Source organism: Rhamphochromis sp. 'chilingali' (assembly GCF_963969265.1).
Source record: "Rhamphochromis sp. 'chilingali' genome assembly, chromosome: 22".
In the NCBI taxonomy this organism is placed as follows: Eukaryota; Metazoa; Chordata; class Actinopteri; order Cichliformes; family Cichlidae; genus Rhamphochromis; species Rhamphochromis sp. 'chilingali'.
The window spans coordinates 953852-967347 of NC_137950.1; the positions used below are offsets into that span (position 1 = coordinate 953852).

A 13496-nucleotide genomic window follows, 5' to 3' on the forward strand; every position below is an offset into this window, starting at 1 on the left:
TCAAGCAATGGAATTACAACTGAGGTTTTTACTAAGAGTCAAGTCAATTCACAGACTATAGATTTACTGATATAAATCCACCATTACCATTAAATATCGTATGATTTCCCCTCTCTGACACATCTACTAACTTCCACATTTCTCTGGTGGAGTTCAATATCTGCTCAAAGTCGGTACAGCCCACAGGCCTCGTCATGTACAAGGCTTTTGTGGGCTGATGAAGAGTTGATGAAAGGGTCCATCAGTTGATATAAATAATGGGATTCCTCAACTAGGGAATTTATCCTCATTAGGTGTATAAAGTGTGACATCTTCATTTTGTGTGCGTCTAAAAGAGTGTAATCTTGAAAAGAAGTGGCACTGTGAACTTTCTCCCACTCACTTAGTGAGGTCTCCAAGGCACTAAACACTTCAACATAATTAAGTAGTGACAGCATCTGATAGAGGCAAAGAAGGAATTGTGAGAAAGAAAGAAACATGAATGTGGAAGCCGAAGAGGGGGATTAGAAGAGACAGACAATTTGTTAGTTCCCACTACAATCAGTGATGCTCAGAGGTCATCCAGCCTCGTTAAGAGCAGGACAGGAAGCACAGCAACAACTGTTTCCAAGTGCCTCCTTCTTCTTCTGGAAGTAGGTTTCGCTGAAAAATTCTCTTCTACAAAATATAATGCAAAGTGTATGACATACAATTTTATACAAGTACTGGGAAGGTACATATTAAAAAGAAATAAATTCAAGCAGGTACATACATCTTATGGGGCGGGGACGGGGAGGGGGACTACAAAGTAATGTCTCTGCATACGTTTGATGTATTTGTTTTGTTTTTTTAGGTCATGACAGAAATTTTTTATAGCTGTATAGTTGGTTAAAATGATGTACAGCAGGAAAGTGTGATGCACCTTCTGGTACTAATGTAACCGTATATCTTAACAGCTATGTGAACTAAATTACAGATGATTCACAAATTGACGAGTCAGACTTTGCTGAGATCATTTCAGCTAATTTTACTCCTTTTTTGTCTTTGTGAAATGGAAACATTGTCAGTAATGCAGAAATACAATTTCCAAATAACTTGTTTTGCTACTTCAGAATGTCTGTTTTGATGAATGATGTTTTCTGCATTAAGGATGTAACGAGTTGTCAGGGAACCATCCCAGCACTGACAACAGACTCTCTTACACATGGTCACACCATTTCTTTATTTTTAGTGTCAATGTTTTAGCTTCAGGGGTTGTTGGTTATAAAGCAGTGTCACTGCAGTAGGAGTAACTCAGGTTTCACTTCAGTGGGTTCCTCCATTCACTTTAATGGAAATCACAAACAACTGGTTCAGTCTTTCATTACGGTCTTCTAGTCTAACACCAAAATGCAAACAAATACGATAGTTGGAGCATTACACCAAATGAAATTGCATCTGTGTAAAACCCGTTAGAGGAAAGTCATACGAGAACATTACACAGAGGCTTATAAACGAGTTCAAACAGAGGTGAGACAGACACAAGCTGAATCTCTGCATATGTGAATAACACAATACTAAAGAACAACACGCCTTCCTCTGGTTGTTGTGTATAGTTTCAGCAATATAGTCAGAGTCAAGGAGAGAAAACTTTGGTTTTAGAAAAGGATAAACTGGGTTCATTACCCTGGCTTATTTGAGTTGAATTCATAATTAGAAAAACACATTGAAGGGAAATTACCAGGCTGGGTTTTTTTAATGGTAGAATGATAATTGGCATTCACAGCGCCACTTTTTTTTTCAGTTCTCTCATTCTCAAGATGTGAGTGAAATCTGTATTCCAGGACTGCACCTCTATTGATTTCCTGCACTCAAAACTTACAACAAACATTTACCTACGCAGCTATTAGAAGGAAGCCGTCCTGTATTTACCACATGTCAGTATCTGTTGTTATTGGGCATCCAAGAATTTGTCATAATTTCAGATGCATGGAACCAAAAAGCATGCAGGCTGTGCAGCACTTGCAGGAGGATACTGTTCATTTACCCACATGTAGAATGAAACTTGACAAGCTGATGCAGCATTGCTGTTACCCCCTGAGCCTCAGCTGTGTTTAATTAATAAGCAGGCACTTAGTGAGCCAGCCGCAAGAGGGTCCTTACTGTCACGTTTCCCAGGGGTAGGGGTCCTAAATGAGTCATTAGATACTCAGCAGACACACACAGGCTTTTTATACACACAAACACTTATGATCTGCATTACCAGTGTGTGTCTGCGGTTGCAGTGAGCACTGGGGGCTGGGTTTTGTGCTAATGGAGTTTTAATGACATCTACTCCTGTCTAATCACCTGTTCTGAAGGCTTTCAACATCCAGGTAGCACAGAGCCCCCGGCAAGGGAATTCTTTTTAATGCCTCTTGTTCATGGCTACAGTCTCATTTGCCTATCCAATTATTCCATAAGGCTCCTCTCAAACCGGCTCTGCCTCTGAGGAAACGTGGTGTGATTATAATCTGCAAATCTGCTAATTCCCATCAACATATCAGTGTAGCAGTGGAGTCATTTGATCTGAGTGGGTAGTTAGAAAGCCTGGGCTTTACTATTGCTGGGCCTAACAGTGGAGAGAGTGTGTTTATGTTGATTAAGACAATTAGAGTGATTAGAAAGAAGGGGGCACTGATATACACCATTTCATTTACTACAGAGACTTGACTCATCAGATATGTTACATTTTTGGTGCCATACGCAGGATGTTCTTAGCATTTTTTTTCGGGGCTAAAGAGCTTACAGATAAAAGGTTTTCTAAATTAGTTTCCACTGATGCTGTTCACAATATTTCAGAGTTAAGAATAATGCCAAGAATAATGTTGGGTGTAATGCGTTACTAAGTAACGTGTTACTGTAGTTAAATTACTTTTCCACTGAAAAAGTAGAGTAACTAATTACTGTTCATTTGTAGGTATTTTAATTACAGTTACTTACAATGTACTTGCGTTACATTTTAAAATAATAAACTCGCTGAATATCATTATTTAATTTCAATAATTTATCTTCTAAATCAGGGGTCGGCAACCCTAGGCACGCGAAGGGTTAACTGATGGCACGACCATAGCTGGACTGGCCATCGGGCATTTGCTCGGTGGGCCGATGATTTTTTATTTATTTTTTGTAACGGTATAAACAATCAAAGGTGGTGGATTGGCCAGATGCTGGCCAGTGTATAAAAATAACTCAGTTGTTTGGTGGTGGCTGTGGCGGAGCTTCCACAGATTCAGTAACATTAGCAAGTGGTGGAGGCCAGTGGGTGGATGAGAGAAAGAGGAGGCAAGAGGGGAGGCAAGAGGAGAGACCCGAGGCAGCTACCGGTCCGAGTGTCAGGTGAACTGAACTTCAGGTAAGAAGTTATGACCTGCAGTCTATCTGGGCCAGATATAAAGTTTAGGTGTAGTTTTATTTTTGTTGTGCTGACTATTTACAGTCAGTTACAATAACTCGTACTGCGTGCTAGCTAGCATGAACTTTATTTTATTCATAAGTTAGTAGAGTTGCCAACCGTCCCCTAAAAAACGGAATGGTCTCGTATTCAGAGAAAATATTACGCGTTTCGTGTTGAGGTGAAAAGGAACAGTTTGTCCCGGACTTCAGCTACAACGAAAAAGACACAAAGCTGGATTTATTCTGTGTTTGCTGCACAGCTGTTCTTCTCCTCTCATTCTCTCCTGTTTCTCCTTCAATCATGAAACTGATCAATGATCAGCTGATCGGCTCTCTTGTTTGTTTATCGCCCACTTTGCGCCAGAAAGAGGAAACCAGCGGATGTCGCGCTAAACAACAGCAGCACGTTTAAGCTTGATCAGCTGTTGTTAGACTTTATTTAATATTAGTTTCTAGTATCAGCTGATGTTTGCTGGAGCCACAGCTGTAAAGCTGCTGGTCATGATGTTGGTTTGGATATGTGGTGAGAGGGAAACATGAAGATGAAACCAGGAGATGTTCTTACTGAATCATCAGAGCTGAACAGGTGATGGAGAAACAGGTTTACCTTTTAGGTGACATGGATGAGTTGAAGTTATGAACTGTTTCTGAGAGACAAATAACACCAGGATCCTTTTCTAAGCAGCTGACAGCTGGTAACTGTGCAGGGGCGGATCTAGCAAAGTTTTGCTAGGGGGGCAGGTAGGGCATTAAAAGGGAGAGGGGGGCACAAAGAAATACTTTCTTATTCTCATTTAAAATGTCTCGCTGTTATTAAATAATTATCTGAATCTTACAACCAAAGTTTTTATCTGATGTAAAATGTATAGATATCATACATATATACCAACAAGACAGTGTACATCCCTGTCACCACAGCGTTTTCATTCAAAGGCTTTGTGGCTTTAATACCTGGTGGGCCGGTCTCTAGTCAAAATGAGAAGGTGCATTAAAAAATAAATGGCCGGGCCAGCGGTGCACATCGCAAATTAGCTCGCATAGACACGTTAGTTGTGCCACTTCTTAATGATGGTATCTTAGCTAACAACCCCAACTACCAGATTCAACTTGTAATTGGCTAAAAATAACTTCACCTACTGGTGAGAGGGACGTTGCTAGCTGGCAGTTTTTTCAAGCGATGTTGAAATTTCCACATTCAGACACTTCAAATGCTTCAGGAGCTGTCCACTCAGCACAGCATCAGTACCGCATTTCATTCAAAAACTTGAGATAGAATTCACAATGTGTTTTCAGGACTTTCAGGTGTTTGAACCAATGTTTTCTTTTCTGATCGCTGATAGCTGCCAACATCTGCGAACAAATATAATTCTATAAAGTTCTTCTATATAGTGTGTAACTGTTAATATAGAGCGTTATTAAATTTATTGCTAATGCAGTCATATGGCACACTGACTTCTGAGGAAATTTTAGATGGCACTCGTCATCAGAAAGGTTGCCGACACCTGCTCTAAATGTAGAAGTAAACTCTACCGCTTTAACATCGCTGTAGTGCAGATGCGCGTCATTTCGCACCAGTTTGCTGCATAGTCGTATTCTAAAGCGGAAGATGTCGGACTCGCCTGGTGCGTGTGGCTGTTTTATGAAATGGACATATTCCCGTCTCTTCACTTTTCTGAAACAAGCAGACAAGAATATTAAAGTAATATCTAAGATATGTCCTGGGGAGAAAAAACTAACTGCTGTTAATAGCACGAGTAATCTACTGAAGCGCCTGACACAGAGCATAGACGAACACTTCTGAGTGATCCTTGTTCATCATCCATCCAAGTAAGATGGCGCGGCCACATCCAGACACCTTCCTGACCGCTCCGCTCCGACTATCCACTTTTCTTGTTTTTTACTTATTTTTTGCTCTGGTTTACATTCCAAAATCCTCTAGTCTTATAGTCTACAACCGCAGATCACTTGTAAACATCGTTGACAAGGTTGCACATCTAATCTTGGACACTTTTAAACCCGACCCATCCTGGCCACCAGAGATTCTACGCGGCGCGGAGAACAACAAAGGACGGGCCGCTCATTCGAGGCGTAGAACAAAGAAGCGCCGGGGGAAACGCACTGGCATTAGGAACAGACTAAGACAGCAGGCGCATCGCGCACCACTTCCCAGTATCCTACTGGCCAACATACAATCCATGGAGAACAAGCTCGATGACCTAAGAGCAAGAGTCACCTTCCAACGTGACATGAGGGACTGCAACATTCTGTGCTTCACGGAGACATGGCTGACCCCCACTGTGTCGGACCAGGCCGTAACTCTGTCGGATTCATTTTTTGTACTCCGCACGGACAGAACGGCAGAGTCAAAACCAAAGGTGGAGGAGTGTGTTTCATGGTAAACAGAAAGTGCTGTGATGCCAGGAGCATTTCTGCTCTCTGCAGCAGCTGCTCGCCACATCTGGAGTTCCTGAGCATTAAGTGCCGCCCTTTCTATCTGCCCCATGAGTTCACCTCGGTCATCACCACGGCGGTCTACATCCCACCCCAAGCGGACACAGGTATGGCTTTGTCCGAACTACATGATGTCCTGAGTTCGTTTCAAAACAAGGACCCAGGCGCAGCCCTCATTGTAGCAGGAGACTTTAATAAAGCGAACCTCGGACAAGTCATGCCAAAATTTTACCAGCATGTCTCGTGTCCGCTGAGGGGGGATCGAATTTTGGACCACTGCTACACGCCATACAAGCAGGGCTACAAAGCTGTCTCACACCCGGCTTTTGGGAAGTCTGACCACAACGCCATCTTCCTCATTCCCCAGTATAAACAAAACATATGGAGGGAAGAAGTAACCACGAGGGACGTGAAACGGTGGACTGCCCAATCAGAAGCTACCTTACAGGACGCACTCAACGACGTCGACTGGGACATGTTCAGAGCATGTGCAGTCAACATCAACAAGTTTACGGAAGTAGCAGTATGCTTCGTCAATATGCTAGCGGAGGAGATTATCCCCACTGCGAGAGTCACCACATTCCCAAACCAGAAACAGTGGATGGACAGATCGATCCGCACTGCAGTGAACGCCAGGACCCCCACCTACAACGCGGGTCTCTCCACTGGCGATATGAGCACCTACAAAGCGGCCTCATACGGCGTGCGACACGCGGTGAGAGATGCCAAACGTCTGTACCGGGAGCGTGTGGAGTCCCGCTTCCACCAGGGCAACACAGGGAGTATGTGGCACGGACTACGCACCATTACGGACTACAAAGCCAGGGACACTGCGCCGATCAACGCTGACTCTGCATTCACCAACGAGCTGAATCAGTTGAGAGATGAGATAGCCTTTATTTGTCAGTTGCAGGTCTTTTGCCCACAACCGAGATGACAGACCTTGCCGACCGTGCATACAATACAAACATCACATTGGGGAGACAGGTCAGGCTAGGTAGCAAGGAAAAAAACATCGAAATGTGCAACACAAAAGGATAATACAGGAATGCACAGGTATCAACACACCATAACACAATAAACACAGACAAGCAACATGGGAAAGTGTTCCAGTGTGTACATCTGATCTGGGACCGCTGCAATCTTTCGACTGCGCCTCCAGCTGACCCGATGTCCACATCAGAGGGGAGGTGGAGGGCCCAGACTTCTCGTTAAGGGGTGACAAGCAGCCACCAGGAGTGAGCCGGTGTGTACTCGGGCGCCCACCCCCGGACACAAAGAACCACCAACGCACCGATGTCTGAGGGCGTCTGACACTGGCAGGGGGAGTGGTGGGGGAGATAGGCCTCCATACCTTGGAGGACCTGAGATGTCCCCAGAGAGGTGGCGTCTGATACCCAACCTGACATATAGACACAGACATATAGGCACACACAGATACAAACATCCATTCCCACCCTCATACTCTCATATGCACTTACTCAACACTCACCCAACGTGGAGACAGACATAAAGAGACATTGTACACACAATCACACTCCCCAAGCGTACTCTAAGCCCCTGGACAAAGGGCTGGTCCGGACGGGCCTAATCTGAGAAACATTTTGTAGAAGACGTTTTGTACCTTCGTAGCAGACGGAAGGGCCAGCCGGACCATCACTGGGTTCAGGACCTCCTGGATGGCGAAGGGGCCAAGAGACCGAGGGGTCAGTTTCTTTGGGAATGTGTCTGCTGGAGAGCAACACCTGCTGGCCGACCTGATAGTCCAGGGCGGGAGTGCGACGGCGATCTGCCAATGCCTTGTTCCGCTCAGCTGTTCTCAGGAGCGCCGCTCGGGCAGCCCGCCAGACCCAACGACAGCATCTCAGATGGCGCTGGAGAGAGGGGACAGCCAGCTCTCCCTCAGAGATGGAGAGGAGGGGGGGTTGGTTCCCCAGGCAGGCGCGACAACGCATCGGGCTTAGTATTCCTAGAACCGGGCCTGTAAGTAATGGAGAAGTGGAAACGAGTAAAAAATAAGGCTCACCTGGCTTGTCGTACGTTGAAGCGCTTGGCCGCCCAGAGATACTCCAGGTTTTTATGGTCCGTCCACACCACGAAAGGCTGCTCAGTGCCCTCCAGCCAATGCCGCCATTCCTTGAGAGACAACTTGATGGCGAGCAACTCCCGGTCACCCACATCATAATTTCTCTCAGCTGGCGACAACCTACGGGAGAAGAAGGCACAGGGATGTAGCTTGCCTTCGACCTGTTGGGTGAGAACCGCCCCCATGCCTGAATCGGACGCGTCCACCTGCACGATGAATGGCCGACTGAGGTCCGCCTGGACGAGGACCAGAGCCAAGGAAAACAGGTGCTTGAGTCGATCAAATGCTTGCTGGGCTGCGGAGGACCACTGGAAGGACAACTTAGGAGAAGTGAGGTTGGTTAGAAGAAGGGCTACCTTGCTGAAATCCCCGATAAAGTGGCAGTAGAACTTGGCGAAGCCCAAGAACCTCTGCAACTGCCCATGAACCTCTGCAACTCCCTGCGGGTCTTGGGAATGGGCCATTCCACGACAGCTTTGACCTTGGCCGGGTCAGCCCGTAAGCGGCCCTGTTCCACAATGAAACACAGCAAAACAGTGTGATTATTTACAGTGAAATAGACAGATAAGCCCGACAATCCACTCCAAAGTGCAATTTTCCAATAGTGCCCGTCCTTTGCTCCCAGTGTGTTCAGTGCGGTAACTCCGTTAGTGTGTGCTCCCCAACTCGCTTCTCCGCTCGACTCTCCTAGAGGAAGAAGGAAACATCCACAATTAGCCACATGCTAGCCGAATGCCACAATCACACGTCTCGCACAGACTATACCAGTTAGGAGTAATAATCCCAAGTCGACTGTCGCTGCGAGCCCTGGTTAAATACCTCTGTCTGGCCAGGTTGACGATTACCGACAGCTGGTCAGGTAATCAGCTGCAGGTGGGCCGGCAACAGCGAGGAGGGACTCCTGATGACGACAGTCGCCAGATCACGCCTTTCCCATGGCGCGCACTTCCGTAAACAGCCCCGAGAACCGGGGGGAGAGAGAGAGAAGCAAGACAGAAACACGCAAAAATAAAAACAAGCAAGGTCGTCCGGAAAGGACCGTCCAACCGTGACAGATCCTTACATTTGACCATTTTTCCTGCATCTATGCATCAAAAATTTTACCTTATCCCTGTATATATCCCACCCACTAAGGTGCCATGATGAAGACATAAACAGTGTTATTCATTTCAACTGTCAGTGTTTATAATGTTATGTTGGCTTCTTTCACTACAGTTCATCATTTCATTTTATTTATATAGCACCAAATTGCAACAATTTTATATTTTAAGGTAAATGTAAAGATCCTAAAGGCAGTACCCCAGTAATCAAATGATTCTCTGGCGAGCCTTTTGTGACAGTGAAAAGAACAAACTCCCTTTTGTTAGGAAAAAACCTCTGGCAGATCCATGGTCCAGTTCCATGGTCATGGAGGGGCAGCCATGCCGTGATCAGCTGGGGATAACCAGTGTACTTCTGGTTATCCCTATACATTTTGAACTAATAAATAACATATTTTATGTGCTTACCATCTCATTCACTATGCCAATTTTAATAGTTTATCACTTCACATTGCATTACTACTTAACTTGGTCTCATGACCTCTGGTTGTTGCATGGAATTTATTGCATCTCATGTGAAGTATTTATTTTGTATCAAAGACCACAGGTCAGACAGTTCAGTGCACTTATTTACATTCCAAACACATTTCAAATACAAGACTAACACTTGTGAAGATCCTGGGCTTCCACATGACAGGTAGTCCACAAACCCACACAAAAAACAGCTGACCACTCTTCGGTCTGGGTTTCATCAATCAGCTAACAAGGAACCAACAGGAAAGTTTTTCATGTGACAGCAAGAAGCAAAACAGAAGGAAGCAGAAGGTGGGAACCAGAGGAAGGCCCCATGCACACACATACACACAATACAATAGAAGAGAAAGAGACTGCTAAGAGGAGTGAGACAGACAGAAAATAGTGAGCCACCACAGTGACAACAGAGGGACCATGTTATTGGAAAAGATTCTGCATCTATAAGTAAATTTAAAAAATGTTCAAAATTAGAATTCTTTACCATCTTGCCATGTTTTATTTCTGAGCAACACAAACCTCAAGAAAGGGTTACTTTAGAGATGAAAATGGTTAAAGGGTGATTTATTGAATGCACAAAAGGAAATCTTCCTAAAGGAAATCCAAAAATACTGCACAACAAGCTAAAGATACCACAAAATAGGACAATTTTTCACTCAGCTTACTTTAATAATTAACCAAAACAATAATATATCTAAAAAAAAAAAACTTTGTATCATCTTAAAGATAAAGTAAGAAACATTTTATTGTTTAGTTTTAATAACATAATTACAGTCAGCTTTCTCAAATAGTATTTATATAAGAAGTCTTCATTCACACGATCATTTACAAGCTTCCTGGGTTTAACACATCTGCCTTCCCTCCAAAACAACTCTAATTTGAACTAATGGAGACTGCTTTTTTAGCTGAGCAAAGTAATGCAGTTATTCGCTTTAATTCTTGATGATTTCATCTGAAGGATCGTATTGAAAAAATCCCTACACACAGGAAAACACAAATATATGCAAGCATGTACACACATAGGACATACGATTGATTGTATGTAAGTATAGATGTAGTTTCAAAAGTGACGCCTAATGGCTTAAAACTTCATTCTTCTAGTTTCAAAAACTAGAATTGAATAGACTTAACTCAACATTTTTTCACTCTCTGTGTTTATACAGCATTTAACCATTAGTTATCTCCCTGGTATAACTCTGCTAAAGAAGAAACGGCATCTCACTAATTTGGAAGATCAACATTTAGCCTGGAAAAAAACAGCCATTTTACTATTCATCACTGATTGAAGAAAATAAGAACAACCCCAGGTTTCTCTTCAGCACTGTAGCCAGGCTGACAAACAGTCAGAGCTCTGATCAACCTATCTCTAATAATCAGTTATGTACCACAGGCCTTCAAGCTGGCTGTAGTCAAAAAGCATCTCTAGACCCAGCAGTCTTAGCTAATTATAGGCCAATCTCCAACCTTCCTTTCATATCAAACATCCTTGAAAGAGTAGTTGTCAAACAGCTAACAGATCATCTGCAGAGGCTTATTTGAAGAGTTTCAGTCAGGTTTCAGAGCTCATCACAGCACAGAAACAGCTTTAGTGAAAGTTACAAATGATCTTCTTATGGCCTCTGACAGTGGACTCATCTCTGTGCTTGTCCTGCTAGACCTCAGTGCAGCGTTCGATACTGTTGACCATAATATCCTATTAGAGCGATTAGAACATGCTGTAGGTATTACAGGTACTGCACTGCAGTGGTTTGTATCATATCTATCTAACAGACTCCAGTTTGTGCATGTAAATGGAGAGTCCTCTTCACACACTGAGGTTAATTATGGAGTTCCACAGGGTTCAGTGCTAGGACCAATTCTGTTTACATTATACATGCTTCCCTTAGGCAGCATCATTAGAAGACATAGCATACATTTACACTGCTATGCAGATGACACCCAGCTCTATCTGTCCATGAAGCCAGATAACACACACCAACGAGTTAAACTGCAGGAATGTCTTAAAGACATAAAGACCTGGATGTCAAGACAGTAAGAAGTTACTTGTTGTTTTTGTAGAAAAGGACATGAATGTTTAAACATAGTGGGGTTAAGGTGGAACAGGTGAACCTATTTAGGTAAATTCATCACATTCCAAATTTTTATACAATATGCACATCCCAAAAAAAGGCCCTGTAGCACATAATTAAAACTGCACAGAGTAAGTTTTGATACAAAAAATAAGGTTAACACTAAGACTGTACATGTATATACAAACATAAAAGAAAGAAAGAAGCAGTTAATTATTCTATTAATTCATAAGTCAGAACAAAGTCAAAGCTTTATGTCTTGTACTGGAAAAATAATAGCAATATTTTATAAATATTTTTTTCCTTTTTAATTTGCTCAATATGCTCATCTAAACCAAAAAATAAAATTTTAATATGTATTCAAATTGTGTATGACCTGACATGGATTTTGCTGGTGAACTTCTTTCATCTTCAGGGCTGGTGCTGTAGCCTTGCCTTTGCTATGCTGTCTTTTATGTTTATTTATTTATTGAAATAACTACTTGATTCAAGGTCTAGTTATGGAGAGTAGAAGGCTAAAGATTACCATATTGCCTGAAAAAAGTTAGTGCTGCCTTAGTTCACAAAGCCATGAGTTCATCCCAGCTGCTCCTAAAGCAAAGAGCGCCATCTCTGAATATGTTTTATGTTAAATTGATTTATACCAACATCTAGTATCTGAGTAATGCTGAAAATAAAAAGTGAAGTGTTGGCCAGTAGGCGCCCCAGGGCAGCTGTGGCTACAACCGTAGCTGCCTCCACCAGTGTGTGAATGTGAGAGTGACTGAATAGTGGAATTGTAAAGCGCTTTGAGGGCCTCGAGAAGCACTATATAGATGCAATCCATTATTATTATTATTGCTTGGCCTCCTGAGGGTGCTGGATTTGGGATGGAATCCTCCAAGCATGATAAGGAGCTTTCTTGTCTTGTCAGTGGCTTCTATCTCCTTTGTTGACCAGCTTATTATCCCAGCAGGGTATCTAATGGCGTAGGGCATCTATGGGCGTGATCTTGTTCTTCCAATTTAGCTGACTCCGCAGGACTTGGCTCACCCTCTGACTTTGAAGTTTGGCTTTTGGCAATTGGCTTGAAGTTGTCCTCTAGTGTTGCTCATCACATCCCCATTGAATCCCCGATAAGAGATCTTAAGGTCCTGAAAAGATTCTCCTTAATTCCATTGCATACTAAATATTCATTGGAGTGCATGTCTTAGTGTGACTGCTTCCATCCACATATTCCCAGGAATTTCCAGGAATGCTCACTCTTTGTTAAAGTTTTGCCCCAGTTTTTTTTTTTCTTCATCTGTTTATGTTAATTCACAGCTCTCTTAAGGTCCTGCTGCAACATTTCAATCAGGTTGAGATCTGCATTTGACTGGGCCATAGTAGCATTGATTCTTCTCTCTTTTTTAACCATTCTGTAGTAGATTTGCTGCTGTGATTTGGCTAATTTCCCTGTTTCATGAGCCAATCTGGGCCAAGCTTTAGCTGTTGGAAAGATAGTCTCACATTTGACTCTAGAATACTTCAGTATACAGAAAGACCACATTTGACTCAGTGACTTCAAAGTGCTGAGGTCCTGTGGCTAAAATCAAGCTCAGATCATCACCCTTCCACCACTGTGCTCAATCGTTGGTATGAAGTGTTTGTGCTAATATCCTCTGTTCAGTTTGCTCCAAAGGTGGCACTTTTCAGCTTTGCAAACCTAAGCAATTCCACCATTACCTTCTTTATAGTGAAGTCTTGTCTTTATAACCTTTCCAAACAATATGTCGAACATTAAATTTTTATTTTTTAAGCCTATCAAAACTGAGAGCTATTGCAATGAGAATCATGATTTGAATGCACTGCTAACTCAAAAATATTCACGTTTATAATATAGATTATACATTTAATTAACTGTTATTGCACAGTGTGAACCTGGAGAAAATTGCGTGTGACCTAACT

The 13496-nt window shown here is 43.0% G+C and overlaps 1 protein-coding gene across 1 annotated transcript in view; it reads left to right on the top strand.

The window, feature by feature from the left end:
* rbfox3a (RNA binding fox-1 homolog 3a) overlaps window positions 1-13496 on the top strand; it is a 154462-nt gene that overhangs the window by 91592 nt on the left and 49374 nt on the right. The window lies entirely within an intron of this gene.